Below are 8,147 nucleotides of genomic sequence, written 5' to 3' on the forward strand. Positions count from 1 at the left end.
TTTTTCCCCTATGTTTTGTTTCTTCGCAAACAATAAACCATTCATATGTCCTCATAGTATATTGTTATTTATTTCTTAACTTCTTTAATATGATATATGATTGTGTGCGTTGATATACAAATGCTTTAGAAGAGCGCTTTAAGGTTAGTGCCATCATTGTATTCTATTGTATTTTGGTGTACTTCCTGGCTTTGTTTCAGAGTTGAAATTAATAACATATGTTTGTAAGTGTGTACAGTATTGTACTACATTAAAAATATTTCTTTTCGACTACCTGAACTGTCGGCTTACTTTGTTTGAAAGAGTATCTTTCGCGAACAATGGAGTTTCCCAACTTAAAAAAACATCTTTAAATCTATATACAATATTGGTTGCAACTTCATTTAACATATTTTGTTTCGATTACCTAACTGTCACTTTACTTTCTATGAAATATAGATTTTTGCGGCCAGTTTCAATTTTTTATGCCTCCGTTACGAAGTAGCCGGAGGCATTTTGTTTTCGGGTTGTCCGTCCGTCCGTCCGTCCGTACGTCCCGTTCTCGTGATCGCGTTATCTGAAGAACCGATTGATGGATTCCTGCCAAACTTTGGTCATGTATGTATCTTGCAAAGCCGATGAACTGATTAGATTTTTGGGTCACAAGGTCAAAGGTCAAGGTTCACATGGTTCATTATTTATGCAAAAACAGCTCGTGATCGCGTTATCTGAAAAACCGATTGATGGATTCCTGCCAAACTGTGGTCATGTATGTATCTTGCAGAGCCAATGAACTGATGAGATTTTGGGGGGTCATGAGGTCAAAGGTCAAAGGTTTTTCGGCTCATTATGTATGCGAAAATAGCTTGTGATCGCATTATCATTAGAACTGACAGATGGAGTAGATTTTAGGGTCATGAGGTCAAAGATCAAAGGGTCATATATATATATATATGAGAAATTGCTTGTAACCAGGATATTCTGAAATCCTGTTAATGGATTACAATTGATGGATTACAACGGAGGCATCATTTTCGACTGCGCGCAGTCGAACTTCCATCTAGATTTTGTTATTATAGTTCATATTCTGAGCATTCGAATTCGTGCAAACTCGCAGCGTTAAATCAGCTTTCAAATTAAAAATCCGTTCATTCCTATTCATTATCCGTGCTATCAATTATGGAGCGGATCCAGGCAGGAGCACGGACAGCCCGTGCCCCCACCCTTTTGGCGGCTGATAAAAAAAGGAACAAAGAAAAAAAAAAGAGAACAGGGAAAAAATCATGCATATCATGAAAATGTCCTTAACGGGATATTGCTAATATATCTTTTAAGCGTTCAAGAAAATTAATATGGGTGTTTTATCCAAACTCAGATCTTGTATACCCACCAATCTATATTGATAAACTATATATTTTACAAAAACGTGCAATACGACTGATAAAAACGGGTGACTTTCGTAATTCCTGTCTATCACTATTTGTTATATTAACAATTCTCCCAGAGTTTGAACTAAAGGAATTTCCTGCCAAATTCGCGAGTTTGTCATTTAAATAAATTTGTCTTGCGTTCAAATTCGGCGGTTTAAGTGCTGTCAGATATATCTTGGGTTTATATTCCTTTTCTAGTTTTCAAATCTATAAAGTTTTCGTTATAATCTATGTATGTTTCATTCAAATTAATGAATAGTGTGCTTCTTTCGTTATTTGGTCATTCGATTTGGCCCAACACGATTTCTGGCATCGCGAAGGTGTATTTTTAGCATGCGATTCATTTGTGGCATTGAAATTAACACTTTTTGCACTTAAATTGATGGTCAATATATATTTCTCGTTTATTACACACCCTTTATAGCTCATTCTCTTTCTTTCAAGGTTGATTTTGCATGTGTATTTCATCATACTCTATGTTCTTGCATTTACACTTCATTACTTTTAGATTAATCTGATATTCATCATCCTTTACGTTTGATTGTTAAGAAGGAAAAAAAGACTTACATCTACGGACTTGATGGTCTCAATATTTGTGTAAATGTTCATGTAAGGAAGTTTTTTGTATTGTGTTTCATCATAAATGTATCACAATTTCATCATGGACGAAGGGTACAATATTGTGACTAGGATAGGTATTTTTGTAGAAATGCCATATCCCTTGATTTCGCCCCTTCTTTACTAAATGTCTGACTACACCCATATGCATTGTCCTCAAAATTAATAAATGTAATAACAGAAAAGACCCTAATGGCAAATCATGCATTTAATTGCATTTTTTTTTAAACTGTAAACGTGTGTTGCATTTTTTCCCCCTAACATTCCTAACTTGAATAAACATAATTCGAATACGAATGACAGGTGTTAATTTAAATGATAAAAATGACGACTCAACAAGTGACGATTAATTTAAATGCTAGTGCAGTTCTAAATGACAGATCTATGAAATTCTTCGACCCAAATTTCAAATTAAATGAATGAATGATAATTGGCATGGCAAAGCCGATCTGTGCTAAATTCAATGCAAAGTAAATGAATTCCAATAAAAAACGCTCGAAATCCTATATAAAAATTAAAATATCCAAATTCATGTTTAATTATTACAATAGGGATTCTTTTAGTATTTGAAGAGTTTCATTCCTGAAGGCGCTAAATCCACTTTGGGTACTTCTGAGTAAATCGCCTTTTTATTTTTTCACTTTCCCTTTAGCCATGTACCTTCGCGATGTTATACCATCTGAGGCAAAAACGTTAACACCTAGAAAATTGCTTATTATTTTAAAATTCATCTATAAACAGTAAATTATTATACATCTTATAAAAGAGCGTTTTATTCCAAATCATTTGGTATCATTTTTTTTTGCGGTATGTGTTCACGCTTGGATGAACAGAAGGCCTTGTTTGCGAGAGTGCAAACATCGAATTGCGCCAAAGTGATGCCTACAGTACATGATATGTTGAGATTAAGGTGAGAGAATGAATTGAATGTACCAAATGAGATCACTGCATATGTTTTTTTGCAAAAGCAGAGTCAAACACACACACACACGCGCGCGCGCACAAATGTTTGATAATATTTGATATTCGATATTTGAAATGTGTGGCATTATTAATTTTGTTACGGATGTTATTTGGATCTGCAATGACCGAATTAATTCCCAAATCCCATTTCTTTTTTATTCAAACATCACTTAAGCAACTTTGGTGCAAGTCGAGTTTTACACTCTCGCAAACAATGCCTCCTTTTCATCCAAGTGTGAACACATTCCACACAAAAATTATACTACATAACTTGGGTTTACACCCTTTCATAGGATGTATAATAATTAACTGTTAAAAGATAATTTATACAATAATTAGCAATTTTCTAGCAAACCTTTCCTTTTGAATAATAATAGTGAAATCACAACTAAAAAAACCCTTTGAACAGAAAGTAAACAACATATCACAGTTCTTTCCAGAAGGAGCGAAATTCATGTTTCTTTCAAAAATGAGCTAAATCCAAAAAAAATATTTGTTTTATAAAAATGAGAAATAACTGGTAGGTTGTCTTTCTTATCAAATATTATTGATCCAGGGCGACACCTTTAACATATATAACAACATGAAGGTACATGGCTAAAGGGAAAGTGGAAAAATAAAAATAGGTGACTTACTCAGATCTACACAAAGTGGATATAGCTCCTTTTGGAATAAAGCATAATTTGTACCTAACAATTGTTATACTTCCTCGTGAAATGTTAGAATGTTATATAGTTCCTTTTGTCCCCATGAAGGAAATCATTATTCTAAGAGAAAAAAATTATATATTTTTGATAAAATATGGATTTAGCTCCTTATGGAATCAAGCTCTTCATTTGTTGATACTATGTTTAGAACTAATTCTTCATTCAATACATATCAAACTACTTAACAAGGGATAATCTTTTTGTTCCCATCACACTTTCAGCTATAAGACCACATTATATATGTTACAGGGGTAGATGAATGGATTTCAACTTGTAATGACTTAATAACCCAAAGCTCCGCACTTTCTCGTTTTAGAACTCTATTCTATTTTTGAAACAATATTATCCTTGACTGAGTGGACCCTTTCTTATCGTTCTCATTCTCACCTCTTGCCTTTCCGTTCTTTGTCATTCCCACCTCTTCCGTTTTCTTCTATTTCTTTGTCTCACCTCTTCCCTTTCCTCTATTCCCATTCTGAACTCTCCTTGAACTCTTGTTTTGCTCTTGTGTGTGATTGTTGGTATGTGCATATATATATATATATATATATATATATATACATGGGGGAATCCTGCTGATAGTTAACGGTCGGTCATTTTTGTGTTTCTTCTTTTTAACATACGTACGTATATCTATATAGTAAGTTTGATTTATTTCGCCATCTAATTTAACATTGTGATTAACTTTATAGGTGCCTCATGTTCAAGGACAAACTGGCCTATTATTCATTCTGTATTTATGATTTGTAATGTTTGTTTATGATGCCATGATAAACAGACTTATGATAAACTGAATTACCATAACATTTAATTTAGAGGAATACAATCAATATTGATTTGTTCTGACAACGTAAACTTAGTCAAAGGCAATATTTCCTATCTCTCTCTCTTTCTCTATCTCTCTCTCACACCCTCTCTCTATCTCCCTCTCCCGTCTTTTCCGTCTCTTCCCCTCTCTCTATCTCCCCCTCTCTCTCTCTCTCTTTGTCTTACTTTTTATGTATACATTTGTAATAGTTCCCTGGAACTTTTGTAGACTTTGTTGATCCCTGGATCATCTGAGGTGACCTCTGCTCTTAGATGAGGAAAGAAAGATCACGAGAGTTGAACATAACAGGAAATATCTCCCACGTAGGCCTACTTTGTGAAATATGGGGAAAGTCTCCGAACATGATCGATCGCTTGTCTGATTATCAAGATATTTATGATTGGAAATCAACATTTAACATTTTTTTTCCCTAAAAAATCTTATAAAATTACAGCCTATTTGGAAAAAGTGAGTATGGAAAAACCGGTCACTCAAAGAATTATAAAAACGTGAAAACAAACTTGATAAGGAAAAAAAAAGATATATATATCTGCCATCTGGAGAGGTGTGTCTTTATTAAAGATCTCTCGATCTATCTCTCCCCTTTTTACTCTCTCTCTCTCTCTCTCTCTCTCTCACTATCACTCTTCACTACAGGTTTGCAACATGAGTTCAAACTTCACCATCAACCTGTTTCTCCTTGCCGCCATCGCATGCCTGTCCCAAGGATGCTGTCCTGAGAGGTTCATGCAAGTCGGTAACCGGTGCTATTATTACAACTCCGACAAGGTGGATTGGCACGATGCTCGTCATGCATGCAACCGACTTGGGGCGCATCTAGTCAGCATCCACAACTATGAGGATAGTAGATAGGTCTATGTTCTATGGAAGAGTTTAGTTGATGAGAGTCACACTAATGATGTAGACAGGGTGAATAGTAGTCTAGTATCTTTTTCGTAGTTGTATGAGGGAGTTTTGATGTGATTGGCAAAATGTAATTTAAAAACGAGGGGATAATATCAACAATCTTCACTGAAGATAGCCTAATCCGAGAAATAAAAAGGAAGCCCGGGAGGAAAAAAAGAAGGAAAATAATTTTAGTATTAGACTGGGCTGGGAGTTTGATAATGACGTCATATTTGCCAGCTCGCAGCAGGTGTAGAGAATATTAAAGAGAAACAACATCTTAAGAATCTGGCCAGATCTATCTACGACTGATTAAATAATGTCGACTTTGCCCATAACTATGAAAACAACTTGTTGGGGCAAAATACGATAAATTCTTGGCGTATGGTCTTTCAGCTGTTTCAAAATTACGTTTATAATTGTATATTTAGAAGGACCTCCCCAAACATAGCATAGGTATTTTGATTGCTAGAAGAGGCATCGCTGTTTCTATAGGCTCAAGGGGGCGGTACATCCTGATATGACCCCGAGGAGCGCCGGGGTGGGCGGCGTACCGAGGGGTCATCGGCGAGATGTAACGTCCTCGAGAGCAACTATAGACACAGCTATGATTTGAATATTAAAGCAGTCAATATATCTCTGATATACCGAATTAACCAACAAAAATCTACAAATAATCCTTTTTATTATCCTTTTCTTGGGTAAAAACTAGTTAAAACATTACAGAAAAGCTGAGACACTGTCTGTAAATCTTCGCTTGAAAGTTGCCTCAATATTAACGGTAATACAACGTTTCGGGAAATTTTGAAAATGGCCGGATAGCGATATATTTGGATGCCCCTGAGGATGTGTTATAAGCACTAAAACACTTCTGCTTCCGAGCAAAATTTAATTTCAAGAAATACCGGTGCTCCCGGTAAATTTTTTATGAATTTCAAATAGCTTATACGGCCACCCGATGGTAGCTGCGACCTCGAAAATCTCAGAATGTAAAGTCGTGATATATAATTTCAAAACGGGAATAGCAAATCGGTCCACTTTAGTCAACAAACATTGTTTCAAAGGTAAATTAATATCTTGACTATGAGAGGGAGCTATATAACATAAAGACTTTTTTTATTTACAACGTCATTATTTTAGATTCGATTTCAACCGCGACAACGATCAATAAATATTGTAGGATCGCATATGTTTCAATATGTTCATTTGGACCAAATTTATGACCCCATAACAAAACTTGGTATTACCTTTAAGATCATTTAGGAATCGCCCGACACTGCGCTGTATTTTTTATCCGTGATCGCACAAAGAAACTTTTTGTTCACGTAAACCAATGGGGATCTCAGCAAAATGTATTCGTGCGGCCTGTTACCCGGGGCAACGGGCATCTTTATAAACAAAACTATTCACCGGTGGGCGGGCATGACTACGATCATGACTCCTATTTCGACCAATTATATGGCTAGGTTTTCTAAAAGAGAGGTATATAATTGGTTTTAAGGCACTCTTTAAGTCCAACAAATGTTTAGGGTATAAATAGCCATGAATAAGGGTAGACTTGCTATTCACTATTTAACGGAAGTTGGGATAGACTTTAACCAATGTTCAGCTGATGTATACATAATTGGAAGACATGTTCTCATATAATTTCCATCGTGTTTGTTTTAATACATACTTCTTTTTTTCTCTATTACAATCTGCTATTAATATCTTGTTTATGTTTCGTTCATTATTGTGTTTTATGATTTTCTTAATAATTTGTTTTTTTAATGATTTAAAATGCATTAAATGCATGTAATCTTTCTCCCCCCCCCCCCTAAACGCAGAGATATTGGCTTGGACTACATGACATGCAAAACGAAAACCTCTTCGAGTGGAGTGATGGGACCCCTATGGATTACTCCCTTTGGTATCCCGGCGAACCTAACAACTCTTGGGGAGAAGATTGCGTGTCTCCCTATAACCATGGTAGCAATGACTTTGATAGACAGAAGTGGCACGACTACGGGTGCGAACACAGGTTACCCTACTTCTGCCGTAGATCTGTCATCTCCTAAATCACTACCAAGGGTCCCTGAATCCTACTTCTGCCATAGACTGCTAAATCACTACCAAAAGTTCCACAACATATACAAACGGTTACCCTATACCGATTACCCATAATAATGTACGGATTATGTCATTATAATCTCGGGCCATTGAAAATGCCTAATTAATTTGTCGAACATAGTTCTGATCGTGCTATATTATTTAAACGAATGTTGGTTCATGCAAGGGGTTTTGTTGGCTCGTCGCCATCTCTCAATGTGTCAGATCGTTGTGTTTCTTTTGCAATTGAATCCTGATTTTCCAAGGGGTTAGTTGTCCACGTGGGTCATTGTTCTCGATGGGTAGTTTTCCTCGGGGGGGGGGGGGGGGTAGTTGTCCCCGTGGACAATTGTCCTTGGGGGTATTTGTCCTCGGGGATAGTTTACCTCGGGGGATTTTCCGTTGGAGGGGGGGGGGGGGTTGTCCTTGGGGGTAATTGTCCTCGGGGAGTCATTCTCCGGGGATAATTGTCTTGATACGTATATGTAGTTCGTGTCGAATTTAGAAGAAAGCTAAGCGTTTAGGAAAGAAACAATTGTTTTCTTTGTCAGTTATTTAGAATAGCAACTAATAAGTGACGGACCACGTCTCAATGTTGCCCTATTCACAGTCATTATGTTTGCTTGTGTGTACTGTCTAAATGCTTAC

General features: G+C 36.2%; 1 pseudogene; it reads left to right on the top strand.

Moving 5' to 3' along the window:
• Nucleotides 1-5,167: 5,167 nt before the first annotated feature.
• Nucleotides 5,168-7,804, top strand: LOC100893487 (annotated as a pseudogene).
• Nucleotides 7,805-8,147: the final 343 nt, after the last annotated feature.

This window comes from Strongylocentrotus purpuratus, unplaced genomic scaffold (genome assembly GCF_000002235.5).
Source record: "Strongylocentrotus purpuratus isolate Spur 01 unplaced genomic scaffold, Spur_5.0 spur5_scaffold_20, whole genome shotgun sequence".
NCBI lineage: Eukaryota > Metazoa > Echinodermata > Echinoidea > Camarodonta > Strongylocentrotidae > Strongylocentrotus > Strongylocentrotus purpuratus.